The following is a 13,421-nucleotide window of genomic DNA, read 5'->3' as shown; positions in this document are numbered from 1 at the left end:
GGACCGAGAAGGTTGAATCGGTGTTTGCCATAAGTAAGTGTACTGAAGAGGACAAAGTGAAGTACGCTACACATACCTTCACAGGTTCTGCGTTAACATGGTGGAATACCTATCTAGAGCAAGTGGGACAAGATGATGCGTACGCACTACCGTGGTCAGCATTCAAGCACTTGATGAACGAGAAGTACCGTCCCAGAACCGAGGTCAATAAGCTCAAGACAGAACTTAGAGGGTTACGAACCCAAGGATTTGATATTACCACGTACGAAAGACGATTCACAGAATTGTGCCTATTGTGTCCGGGAGCGTTCGAAGATGAGGAAGAGAAGATCGACGCGTTTGTGAAAGGATTACCGGAAAGAATCCAAGAAGATATAAGTTCACATGAGCCCGCCTCCATACAACAGGCATGTAGAATGGCTCACAAACTAGTGAACCAGATTGAAGAAAGAATTAAAGAACAGACTGCTGAAGAGGCCAATGTGAAGCAAGTCAAAAGAAAGTGGGAGGAAAACGGTGATAAGAATCACCAATACAACAACAACAGCAATTACAACAATAATCGCAACAATTATCCCAACAATCGCAACATTAATCGCAACTACAACAAACGGCCCAACAACAACAACAACAACAACAACAACAGCAACTACAACAATCATCCCAACAACAATAATAACCGCAACAACAACAACAATCAGAAGCAGCTATGCCAAAGATGTGAAAAGAATCACTCGGGGTTCTGCACCAAATTTTGCAACAAGTGTAAAAGAAATGGTCATAGCGCGGCGAAGTGTGAGGTCTACGGACCAGGGGTTAATAGAACGAAAGGAACAAATGGTGTCGGAACGAGTAATGGCGGAGCAAGTAGTGTCGGAGCAAGTTATGCCAATGTAGTTTGTTATAAATGTGGAAAACCAGGCCACATTATTAGAAATTGCCCGAACCAGGAGAACACGAATGGACAAGGCCGTGGAAGAGTTTTCAATATTAATGCGGTAGAGGCACAGGAAGACCCGGAGCTTGTTACGGGTACGTTTCTTATTGACAATAAATCTGCTTACGTTTTATTTGATTCGGGTGCGGATAGAAGCTATATGAGTAGAGATTTTTGTGCTAAATTAAGTTGTCCATTGACGCCTTTGGATAGTAAATTTTTACTCGAATTAGCAAATGGTAAATTAATTTCAGCAGATAATATATGTCAGAATCGAGAAATTAAACTGGTTAGCGAAACATTTAAGATTGATTTGATACCAGTAGAGTTAGGGAGTTTTGATGTGATAATCGGTATGGACTGGTTGAAAGAAGTGAAAGCGGAGATCGTTTGTTACAAAAATGCAATTCGCATTATACGAGAAAAAGGAAAACCCTTAATGGTGTACGGAGAAAAGGGCAACACGAAGCTACATCTTATTAGTATTTTGAAGGCACAAAAACTAATAAGAAAAGGTTGCTATGCTGTTCTAGCACACGTCGAGAAAGTACAAACTGAAGAAAAGAGCATCAATGATGTTCCCATTGCAAAAGAATTTCCCGATGTATTTCCGAAAGAATTACCGGGATTACCCCCACATCGATCCGTTGAATTTCAAATAGATCTTGTACCAGGAGCTGCACCAATAGCTCGTGCTCCTTACAGACTCGCACCCAGCGAGATGAAAGAACTGCAAAGCCAATTACAAGAACTTTTAGAGCGTGGTTTCATTCGACCAAGCACATCACCGTGGGGAGCTCCTGTTTTGTTTGTCAAGAAGAAAGATGGTACATTCAGGTTGTGTATCGACTACCGAGAGTTGAACAAACTTACCATCAAGAACCGCTACCCACTACCGAGAATCGACGACTTATTTGATCAACTACAAGGCTCGTCTGTTTATTCAAAGATTGACTTACGTTCCGGGTATCATCAAATGCGGGTGAAAGAAGATGATATTCCAAAGACTGCTTTCAGAACACGTTACGGTCATTACGAGTTTATGGTCATGCCGTTTGGTCTAACTAATGCACCAGCTGTGTTCATGGACCTTATGAACCGAGTGTGTGGACCATACCTTGACAAGTTTGTCATTGTTTTCATTGATGACATACTTATTTACTCAAAGAATGACCAAGAACACGGTGAACATTTGAGAAAGGTGTTAGAAGTATTGAGGAAGGAAGAATTGTACGCTAAGTTTTCAAAGTGTGCATTTTGGTTGGAAGAAGTTCAATTCCTCGGTCACATAGTGAACAAAGAAGGTATTAAGGTGGATCCGGCAAAGATAGAAACTGTTGAAAAGTGGGAAACCCCGAAAACTCCGAAACACATACGCCAGTTTTTAGGACTAGCTGTTTACTACAGAAGGTTCATCCAAGACTTTTCCAGAATAGCAAAACCCTTGACTGCATTAACGCATAAAGGGAAGAAATTTGAATGGAATGATGAACAAGAGAAATCGTTTCAGTTATTGAAGAAAAAGCTAACTACGGAACCTATATTGTCATTGCCTGAAGGGAATGATGATTTTGTGATTTATTGTGATGCATCAAAGCAAGGTCTCGGTTGTGTATTAATGCAACGAACGAAGGTGATTGCTTATGCGTCTAGACAATTGAAGATTCACGAACAAAATTATACGACGCATGATTTGGAATTAGGCGCGGTTGTTTTTGCATTAATGACTTGGAGGCACTACTTATATGGGGTCAAAAGTATTATATATACCGACCACAAAAGTCTTCAACACATATTTAATCAGAAACAACTGAATATGAGGCAGCGTAGGTGGATTGAATTATTGAATGATTACGACTTTGAGATTCGTTACCACCCGGGGAAGGCAAATATGGTAGCCGATGCCTTGAGCAGGAAGGACAGAGAACCCATTCGAGTAAAATCTATGAATATAATGATTCATAATAACATTACTACTCAAATAAAGGAGGCGCAACAAGGAGTTTTAAAAGAGGGAAATTTAAAGGATGAAATACCCAAAGGATCGGAGAAGCATCTTAATATTCGGGAAGACGGAACCCGGTATAGGGCTGAAAGGATTTGGGTACCAAAATTTGGAGACATGAGAGAAATGGTACTTAGAGAAGCTCATAAAACCAGATACTCAATACATCCTGGAACGGGGAAGATGTACAAGGATCTCAAGAAACATTTTTGGTGGCCGGGTATGAAAGCCGATATTGCTAAATATGTAGGAGAATGTTTGACGTGTTCTAAGGTCAAAGCTGAGCATCAGAAACCATCAGGTCTACTTCAACAACCCGAAATCCCGGAATGGAAATGGGAAAACATTACCATGGATTTCATCACTAAATTGCCAAGGACTGCAAGTGGTTTTGATACTATTTGGATAATAGTTGATCGTCTCACCAAATCAGCACACTTCCTACCAATAAGAGAAGATGACAAGATGGAGAAGTTAGCACGACTGTATTTGAAGGAAGTCGTCTCCAGACATGGAATACCAATCTCTATTATCTCTGATAGGGATGGCAGATTTATTTCAAGATTCTGGCAGACATTACAGCAAGCATTAGGAACTCGTCTAGACATGAGTACTACCTATCATCCACACACTGATGGGCAGAGCGAAAGGACGATACAAACGCTTAAAGACATGCTACGAGCATGTGTTATTGATTTCGGAAACAGTTGGGATCGATATCTACCGTTAGCAGAATTTTCCTACAACAACAGCTACCATTCAAGCATTGAGATGGCGCCGTTTGAAGCACTTTATGGTAGAAAGTGCAGGTCTCCGATTTGTTGGAGTGAGGTGGGGGATAGACAGATTACGGGTCCGGAGATTATACAAGAAACTACCGAGAAGATCATCCAAATTCAACAACGGTTGAAAACTGCCCAAAGTCGACAAAAGAGCTACGCTGACATTAAAAGAAAAGATATAGAATTTGAAATTGGAGAGATGGTCATACTTAAAGTTGCACCTTGGAAAGGCGTTGTTCGATTTGGTAAACGAGGGAAATTAAATCCAAGGTATATTGGACCATTCAAGATTATTGATCGTGTCGGACCAGTAGCTTACCGACTTGAGTTACCTCAACAACTCGCGGCTGTACATAACACTTTCCACGTCTCGAATTTGAAGAAATGTTTTGCTAAAGAAGATCTCACTATTCCGTTAGATGAAATCCAAATCAACGAAAAACTTCAATTCATCGAAGAACCCGTCGAAATAATGGATCGTGAGGTTAAAAGACTTAAGCAAAACAAGATACCAATTGTTAAGGTTCGATGGAATGCTCGTAGAGGACCCGAGTTCACCTGGGAGCGTGAAGATCAGATGAAGAAGAAATACCCGCATCTATTTCCAGAAGATTCGTCAACACCTTCAACAGCTTAAAATTTCGGGACGAAATTTATTTAACGGGTAGGTACTGTAGTGACCCGAACTTTTCCATGTTTATATATATTAATTGAGATTGATATTTACATGATTAAATGTTTCCAACATGTTAAGCAATCAAACTTGTTAAGACTTGATTAATTGAAATATGTTTCATATAGACAATTGACCACCTAAGTTGATCGGTGATTCACGAACGTTAAAACTTGTAAAAACTATATGATGACATATATATGGATATATATATATAGTTAACATGATACTATGATAAGAAAACATATCATAAAGTATATTAACAATGAACTACATATGTAAAAACAAGACTACTAACTTAATGATTTTTAAACGAGACATATATGTAACGATTATCGTTGTAAAGACATTTAATGTATATATATCATATTAAGAGATATTCATACATGATAATATCATGATAATATAATAATTTAAAATCTCATTTGATATTATAAACATTGGGTTAACAACATTTAACAAGATCGTTAACCTAAAGGTTTCAAAACAACACTTACATGTAACGACTAACGATGACTTAACGACTCAGTTAAAATGTATATACATGTAGTGTTTTAATATGTATTTATACACTTTTGAAAGACTTCAATACACTTATCAAAATACTTCTACTTAACAAAAATGCTTATAATTACATCCTCGTTCAGTTTCATCAACAATTCTACTCGTATGCACCCGTATTCGTACTCGTACAATACACAGCTTTTAGATGTATGTACTATTGGTATATACACTCCAATGATCAGCTCTTAGCAGCCCATGTGAGTCACCTAACACATGTGGGAACCATCATTTGGCAACTAGCATAAAATATCTCATAAAATTACAAAAATATGAGTAATCATTCATGACTTATTTACATGAAAACAAAATTACATATCCTTTATATCTAATCCATACACCAACGACCAAAAACACCTACAAACACTTTCATTCTTCAATTTTCTTCATCTAATTGATCTCTCTCAAGTTCTATCTTCAAGTTCTAAGTGTTCTTCATAAATTTCAAAAGTTCTAGTTTCATAAAATCAAGAATACTTTCAAGTTTGCTAGCTCACTTCCAATCTTGTAAGGTGATCATCCAACCTCAAGAAATCTTTGTTTCTTACAGTAGGTTATCATTCTAATACAAGGTAATAATCATATTCAAACTTTGGTTCAATTTCTATAACTATAACAATCTTATTTCAAGTGATGATCTTACTTGAACTTGTTTTCATGTCATGATTCTGCTTCAAGAACTTTGAGCCATCCAAGGATCCGTTGAAGCTAGATCCATTTTTTCTCTTTTCCAGTAGGTTATCCAAGGAACTTAAGGTAGTAATGATGTTCATAACATCATTCGATTCATACATATAAAGCTATCTTATTCGAAGTTTTAAACTTGTAATCACTAGAACATAGTTTAGTTAATTCTAAACTTGTTCGCAAACAAAAGTTAATCCTTCTAACTTGACTTTTAAAATCAACTAAACACATGTTCTATATCTATATGATATGCTAACTTAATGATTTAAAACCTGGAAACACGAAAAACACCGTAAAACCGGATTTACGCCGTCGTAGTAACACCGCGGGCTGTTTTGGGTTAGTTAATTAAAAACTATGATAAACTTTGATTTAAAAGTTGTTATTCTGAGAAAATGATTTTTATTATGAACATGAAACTATATCCAAAAATTATGGTTAAACTCAAAGTGGAAGTATGTTTTCTAAAATGGTCATCTAGACGTCGTTCTTTCGACTGAAATGACTACCTTTACAAAAATGACTTGTAACTTATTTTTCCGACTATAAACCTATACTTTTTCTGTTTAGATTCATAAAATAGAGTTCAATATGAAACCATAGCAATTTGATTCACTCAAAACGGATTTAAAATGAAGAAGTTATGGGTAAAACAAGATTGGATAATTTTTCTCATTTTAGCTACGTGAAAATTGGTAACAAATCTATTCCAACCATAACTTAATCAACTTGTATTGTATATTATGTAATCTTGAGATACCATAGACACGTATACAATGTTTCGACCTATCATGTCGACACATCTATATATATTTCGGAACAACCATAGACACTCTATATGTGAATGTTGGAGTTAGCTATACAGGGTTGAGGTTGATTCCAAAATATATATAGTTTGAGTTGTGATCAATACTGAGATACGTATACACTGGGTCGTGGATTGATTCAAGATAATATTTATCGATTTATTTCTGTACATCTAACTGTGGACAACTAGTTATAGGTTACTAACGAGGACAGCTGACTTAATAAACTTAAAACATCAAAATATATTAAAAGTGTTGTAAATATATTTTGAACATACTTTAATATATATGTATATATTGTTATAGGTTCGTGAATCAACAGTGGCCAAGTCTTACTTCCCGACGAAGTAAAAATCTGTGAAAGTGAGTTATAGTCCCATTTTTAAAATCTAGTATTTTTGGGATGAGAATACATGCAGGTTTTATAAATGATTTACAAAATAGACACAAGTACGTGAAACTACATTCTATGGTTGAATTATCGAAATCGAATATGCCCCTTTTTATTAAAGTCTGGTAATCTAAGAATTAGGGAACAGACACCCTAATTGACGCGAATCCTAAAGATAGATCTATTGGGCCTAACAAACCCCATCCAAAGTACCGGATGCTTTAGTACTTCGAAATTTATATCATATCCGAAGGGTGTCCCGGAATGATGGGGATATTCTTAAATATGCATCTTGTTAATGTCGGTTACCAGGTGTTCACCATATGAATGATTTTTATCTCTATGTATGGGATGTGTATTGAAATATGAAATCTTGTGGTCTATTATTATGATTTGATATATATAGGTTAAACCTATAACTCACCAACATTTTTGTTGACGTTTTAAGCATGTTTATTCTCAGGTGATTATTAAGAGCTTCCGCTGTCGCATACTTAAATAAGGACGAGATTTGGAGTCCATGCTTGTATGATATTGTGTAAAAACTGCATTCAAGAAACTTATTTTGTTGTAACATATTTGTATTGTAAATCATTATGTAATGGTCGTGTGTAAACAGGATATTTTAGATTATCATTATTTGATAATCTACGTAAAGCTTTTTAAAACCTTTATCTATGAAATAAAGGTTATGGTTTGTTTTAAAAATGAATGCAGTCTTTGAAAAACGTCTCATATAGAGGTCAAAACCTCGTAACGAAATCAATTAATATGGAACGTTTTTAATCAATAAGAACGGGACATTTCACATAACGGTTATGTTCCACAAGACCAAGGATGGGAAGTAATCCTAGTAAAACCAGAATGCATGACTTGTTTCTGGACGTATGAATTACGTGTCTTTATTGCCTTTGCTGAACGACTTGTGTACTAGCTAGAATTATCTTCACAACCATCTTATATCAAATTTATTGTGTGCTATATTTCATGCTATATGTAAAATAAACGGTATTGTAAGTTTGTAAAATATTGTGTAAAAGTTTGAACGCGAAATATTATTATAATCAGTTTTTCATATAGAATTGTAGTAGTTGAATTGTATATTAGCTACTAAGTATGAACTTAACGGGTAGGTACTACCCGAATTTAAACTTATAAAACGCTAATATGAAGAAAAAGCTTTTATAAATGAGTTCATATTATGCTACGAAATACTATTAACTACTCTTAATATTCTGTATGATTAACTTGTTCCATTTGACTATTTTGAAGGAAATGGCACCGACTACTCGACACACCGTGAATATGAATGAAGAGGAATTCCGTACTTTTCTAGCTTCATACATAGCCGCAGTACAGGCTGCGCTACATACCAACAATAACCTTGGATCTAGCAGTACAGGAAATCGTGTAGGATGCACCTACAAAGAATTCACTGCCTGCAAACCTTTGGAATTTGATGGAACCGAAGGACCGATCGGATTGAAACGGTGGACCGAGAAGGTCGAATCGGTGTTTGCCATAAGTAAGTGTACTGAAGAGGACAAAGTGAAGTACGCTACGCATACCTTCACAGGTTCTGCGTTAACATGGTGGAATACCTATCTAGAGCAAGTGGGAAAAGAAGATGCGTACGCACTACCGTGGTCAGCATTCAAGCACTTGATGAACGAGAAGTACCGTCCCAGAACCGAGGTCAATAAGCTCAAGACAGAACTTAGAGGGTTACGAACCCAAGGATTTGATATTACCACGTACGAAAGACGATTCACAGAATTGTGCCTATTGTGTCCGGGAGCATTCGAAGATGAGGAAGAGAATATCGACGCGTTTGTGAAAGGATTACCGGAAAGGATCCAAGAAGATATAAGTTCACACGAGCCCGCCTCCATACAACAGGCATGTAGAATGGCTCACAAACTAGTGAACCAGATTGAAGAAAGAATTAAAGAACAGACTGCTGAAGAGGCCAATGTGAAGCAAGTCAAAAGAAAGTGGGAGGAAAACGGTGATAAGAATCACCAATACAACAACAACAACAATTACAACAATAATCGCAACAATTATCCCAACAATCACAACATCAATCGCAACTACAACAAACGGCCCAACAACAACAACAACAACAACAACAGCAACTACAACAATCATCCCAACAACAATAATAACCGCAACATCAATCGCAGCTATGCCAAAGGTGTGAAAAGTATCACTCGGGGTTCTGCAACAAATTTTGCAACAAGTGTAAAAGAATGGTCATAGTGCGGCGAAGTGTGAGGTCTACGGACCAGGGGTTAATAGAATGAAAGGAACAAATGGTGTCGGAACGAGTAATGGCGGAGCAAGTAGTGTCGGAGCAAGTTATGCCAATGTAGTTTGTTATAAATGTGGAAAACCGGGCCACATTATTAGAAATTGCCCGAACCAGGAGAACACGAATGGACAAGGATGCGGAAGAGTTTTTAATATTAATGCGGCAGAGGCACAGGAAGACCCGGAGCTTGTTACGGGTACGTTTCTTATTGACAATAAATCTGCTTACGTTTTATTTGATTCGGGTGCGGATAGAAGCTATATGAGTAGAGATTTTTGTGCTAAATTAAGTTGTCCATTGACGCCTTTGGATAGTAAATTTTTAATCAAATTAGCAAATGGTAAATTAATTTCAGCAGATAATATATGTCGAAATCGAGAAATTAAACTGGTTAGCGAAACATTTACGATTGATTTGATACCAGTAGAGTTAGGGAGTTTTGATGTGATAATCGGTATGGACTGGTTGAAAGAAGTGAAAGCAGAGATCATTTGTTACAAAAATGCAATTCGCATTATACGAGAAAAAGGAAAACCCTTAATGGTGTACGGAGAAAAGGGCAACACGAAGCTACATCTTATTAGTAATTTGAAGGCACAAAAACTAATAAGAAAAGGTTGCTATGCTATTCTAGCACACGTCGAGAAAGTACAAACTAAAGAAAAGAGCATCAATGATGTTCCCGTCGCAAAAGAATTTCCCGATGTATTTCCGAAAGAATTACTGGGACTACCTCCACATCGATCTGTTGAATTTCAAATAGATCTTGTACCAGGAGCTGCACCAATAGCTCGTGCTCCTTATAGACTCACACCCAGTGAGATGAAAGAACTGCAAAGCCAACTGCAAGAACTATTAGAACGTGGTTTCATTCGACCAAGCACATCACCATGGGGAGCTCCTATTTTGTTTGTCAAGAAGAAGGATGGTACATTTAGGTTGTGTATTGACTACAGAGAGTTGAACAAACTTACCATCAAAAACCGTTATCCAATGTCGAGAATTGACGACTTATTTGATCAACTACAAGGCTCGTCGGTTTATTCGAAGATCGATTTACGTTCTGGATATCATCAAATGCGAGTGAAGGAGGATGATATTCCAAAAACTGCTTTTAGGACGCGTTATGGTCATTACGAGTTTATGGTTATGCCGTTTAGATTGACTAACGCACCAGCTGTGTTCATGGACCTTATAAACCGAGTGTGTGGGCCATATCTTGACAAGTTTGTCATTGTTTTCATCGATGACATACTTATTTACTCAAAGAATGATCAAGAGCACGAAGAACATTTGAGAAAAGTGCTAGAAGTATTGAGGAAAGAAAAACTGTACGCTAAGTTTTCAAAGTGTGCATTTTGGTTGGAAGAAGTTCAATTCCTCGGTCACATAGTGAACAAAGAAGGTATCCAGGTGGACCCGGCAAAGATCGAAATCGTTGAAAAGTGGAAACCCCAAAAACTCTGAAGCATATACGTCAATTTTTAGGATTGGCTGGTTACTACAGAAGATTCATCCAAGATTTCTCCAAAATAGCAAAACCCTTGACTGCATTAACGCATAAAGGGAAGAAATTTGAAAGGAAGGATGAACAAGAGAAGGCGTTTCAATTATTGAAGAAAAATCTAACTACGGCACCTATATTGTCATTGCCTGAAGGGAATGATGATTTTGTGATTTATTGTGACGCATCAAAGCAAGGTCTCGGTTGTGTATTAATGCAACGGACGAAGGTGATTGCTTATGCGTCTAGACAATTGAAGATTCACGAACAAAATTATACGACGCATGATTTGGAATTAGGCGCGGTTGTTTTTGCATTAAAGACTTGGAGGCACTACTTATATGGGGTTAAAAGTATTATATATACCGACCACAAAAGTCTTCAACACATATTTAATCAGAAACAACTAAATATGAGGCAGCGTAGGTGGATTGAATTGTTGAATGATTACGACTTTGAGATTCGTTACCACCCGGGGAAGGCAAATGTGGTAGCCGACACCTTGAGCAGAAAGGACAGAGAACCCATTCGAGTAAAATCTATGAATATAATGATTCACACTAACCTTACTACTCAAATAAAGGAGGCGCAACAAGGAGTTTTAAAAGAGGGAAATTTAAAGGATGAAATACCCAAAGGATCGGAGAAGCATTTTAATATTCGGGAAGACGGAACCCGGTATAGGGCTGAAAGAATTTGGGTACCAAAATTTGGAGATATGAGAGAAATGGTACTTAGAGAAGCTCATAAAACCAGATACTCAATACATCCTGGAACGGGGAAGATGTACAAGGATCTTAAGAAACATTTTTGGTGGCCAGGTATGAAAGCCGATATTGCTAAATATGTAGGAGAATGTTTGACGTGTTCTAAGGTCAAAGCTGAACATCAGAAACCATCAGGTCTACTACAACAACCTGAAATCCCGGAATTGAAATGGGAAAACATTATCATGGATTTCATTACTAAATTGCCAAGGACTGCAAGTGGTTATGATACTATTTGGGTAATAGTTGATCGTCTCACCAAGTCAGCACACTTCCTGCCAATAAGAGAAGATGACAAGATGGAGAAGTTAGCACGACTGTATTTGAAGGAAGTCGTCTCCAGACATGGAATACCAATCTCTATTATCTCTGATAGGGATGGCAGATTTATTTCAAGATTCTGGCAGACATTACAGCAAGCATTGGGAACTCGTCTAGACATGAGTACTGCCTATCATCCACAAACTGATGGTCAGAGCGAAAGGACGATACAAACGCTTGAAGACATGCTACGAGCTTGTGTTATTGATTTCGGAAACAGTTGGGATCAACATCTACCGTTAGCAGAATTTTCCTACAACAACAGCTACCATTCAAGCATTGAGATGGCGCCGTTTGAAGCACTTTATGGTAGAAAGTGCAGGTCTCCGATTTGTTGGAGTGAAGTGGGGGATAGACAGATTACGGGTCCGGAGATAATACAAGAAACTACCGAGAAAATCATCCAAATTCAACAAAGATTGAAAACCGCCCAGAGTCGACAAAAGAGCTACGCGGACAGTAAAAGAAAAGATATAGAGTTTGAAGTTGGAGAAATGGTCATGCTTAAGGTTTCACCTTGGAAAGGCGTTGTTCGATTTGGTAAACGGGGGATACTAAATCCAAGGTACATTAGACCATTCAAGATTATAGATCGTGTCGGACCAGTAGCTTACCAACTGGAGCTACCTCAACAACTCGCGGCTGTACATACCACTTTCCACGTCTCAAATTTGAAGAAATGTTTTGCTAAAGAAGATCTCACTATTCCGTTGGACGAAATCCAAATCAATGAAAAACTTCAATTCATTGAAGAACCCGTCAAAATAATGGATCGTGAGGTTAAGAGACTTAAACAAAACAAGATACCGATTGTTAAGGTTCGATGGAATGCTCGTAGAGGACCCGAGTTCACCTGGGAGTGTGAAGATTAGATGAAGAAGAAATATCCACATTTATTTCCAGAAGATACGTCAACACCTCCAACTGCTTAAAATTTCGGGACGAAATTTATTTAACGGGTAGGTACTGTAGTGACCCGAACTTTTTCATGTTTATATATATATTAAATGAAATTGTTATTTACATGATTAAGTGTTTCCAACATGTTAAGCAATCAAACTTGTTAAGACTTGATTAATTGAAATAGGTTTCATATAGACAATTGACCACCCAAGTTGACCGGTGATTCACGAACGTTAAAACTTGTAAAAACTATATGATGACATATATATGGTTATATATATATAGTTAACATGATTTTATTATAAGTATGTATCTCATTAGGTATTTTAACAATGAGTTATATACATAAAAATGAGACTATTAATTTAAGAAACTCGAAAACGATATATATAACGATTATCGTTATAACAACGTCTTACTAGGTACATATGAATCATATTAATATATTGATACACTTGGTTAATTATGTTAAATGATAAGTAAATATATTATTAAGTGTATTAACAATGAAATACATATGTAAAAATAAGACTACTAACTTAATGATTTCGAAACGAGACATATATGTAACGATTATCGTTGTAACAGCATTTAACTGTATATATATCATACTAAGATATATTATATATCATAATATCATGATAATATAACAATTTAACATCTCATTTATTATAATAAACAATGGGTTAACAACATTCAACAAGATCATTAACCTAAAGGTTTCAAAATAACATTTACATGTAACGACTAACGATGACTTAACGACTCAG

Source organism: Rutidosis leptorrhynchoides, chromosome 7 (genome assembly GCF_046630445.1).
Source record: "Rutidosis leptorrhynchoides isolate AG116_Rl617_1_P2 chromosome 7, CSIRO_AGI_Rlap_v1, whole genome shotgun sequence".
Classification (NCBI taxonomy): Eukaryota; Viridiplantae; Streptophyta; class Magnoliopsida; order Asterales; family Asteraceae; genus Rutidosis; species Rutidosis leptorrhynchoides.
Note: the sequence above shows the minus strand (reverse complement) of the source record.